Genomic DNA, 1,594 nt, shown 5'->3' with positions numbered 1-1,594 from the left:
CAGCACCAGGGAAGGTCTGATGCAGAATCCAGTTATAATACAGGGGTTCTAATTTTTGTGTCTGTAGCCACAAATCCCCACTTCCGCTTCAACAGAAAAAAATGGCCAATCAATCGCATTCCCATGAAGTCTGGGTGCTCCCAAAAGCAGGGTGATCACTTTGAGCACCTAAAAGTTTAGGACAGCCAGTTCAACTTGTATATCAAGAAAGCAAGAAGTTTTGGTCTAATGATATTTCAAATAATACACATGAAAATTTGTATTTCAAAGCATGTGTCATTTATCTGAAACATATTTATCTAGGAATCTTTTATCTGGCAAACCTACAGCAGAATCTTTCTTAGCACTGCATGTTAGGGAACTTCTGGCAATCTGGTGGAATTTCCTTGTCACAGAAACCATCAAAACTATCAGAAAGGTGGCGGGGGGGGGGGGGGGACATAATGAAGATTATGTTTTACAAAATAAAGGAGCACAAGTATCTTTTTTGTAAGAGTAAAGAAAATCAAGCTCTGTTTCTTACTTATATGGCAAAAGTATATTCCAGTTATATGCTAAACATTAATACACAAGACAAAGCTTTTTGTGAGATTGGTGTTGTTTCTCTAAAGCATTAATCCTCCAAGTTCACCCTCTGGGCCAGCAACATGAGCATCACCAGTGAACAAAGAACACAGATCATTTGATGTCAGGCCAGCCCGACACAAGGTACTGTGAAGGTGAGGGCCCAGGAATCCAAGCATAAGTTGGATGCGCAAGTTTCAAAATTACCACCGTATCCAGCAAGAAGCAACAGTTTCCTTGTGATAGACTCTCACAGTTGTAAGACTCATGCTTCTGACTACCCCTAAGTTCTCTAAATTTAGGGTGAAAGAGTCAGTAATCCTACCTCTCTCTCTTAATTTCAGCCAGACACCAACTCCAATAAATCTAATACTTTTCCACAAAGAAGCTGTCAATTTTGAGCAGACACCAAGTCTTCTCCCTTTAGTAAAGCATGTTGAAGAGGTGAGTGGATGGCTGATGTTCTGTCAGATGCCATCCTTGTAGTACAGGGGTTTCCCAAGTCAGCATTTTTCTTAGCTGAATCACTAGCAGTTTTATGTGGTTTTTGTCTAAATCAGAGCACCTAACCAAATACACGTATTGCCACTCCTTTAAATTGACTCTGGAACCAGTCCACTACAACAAAAGAGCAACAAAACAAAGGTGCACTGTAAAGAGACTGCGCCTTCATTGACTAAACACCTACAAAACAGACACCTAGATAGGTACTGTGACTTTAATTCATATGACCATCAGGAAAGCTAAAATTTCTTACCTTTGTATGAATAAAAAAGAGTACTCAGAGTGTTATATAATCTACCTGAGGTCACACAGTTGAGAAATAGCACAAGATAAATCAAATCTAGATCTACCAGCCTGCAGCTTCTACTGTTTTGCCCATTGACATTTTTGTTCCTAAAATAAGGTCTTCCAGGGTCAAGCATGCAAGTGAAATGAACTGATTAGATTCAGTATGAACATAAACTGTTTCCCCCACATCGTCTGATTTTTTTTTTTTTTTTTAGTTTTTCTCTGGTACCGGGAACTG

The sequence above is a fragment of the Chinchilla lanigera genome, unplaced genomic scaffold, assembly GCF_000276665.1.
Source record: "Chinchilla lanigera isolate Chin_1 unplaced genomic scaffold, ChiLan1.0 scaffold00023, whole genome shotgun sequence".
NCBI classification, from domain to species: domain Eukaryota; kingdom Metazoa; phylum Chordata; class Mammalia; order Rodentia; family Chinchillidae; genus Chinchilla; species Chinchilla lanigera.
The sequence above is the reverse complement of the archived record's forward strand: the minus strand, read 5'-3'. Positions refer to the sequence as shown.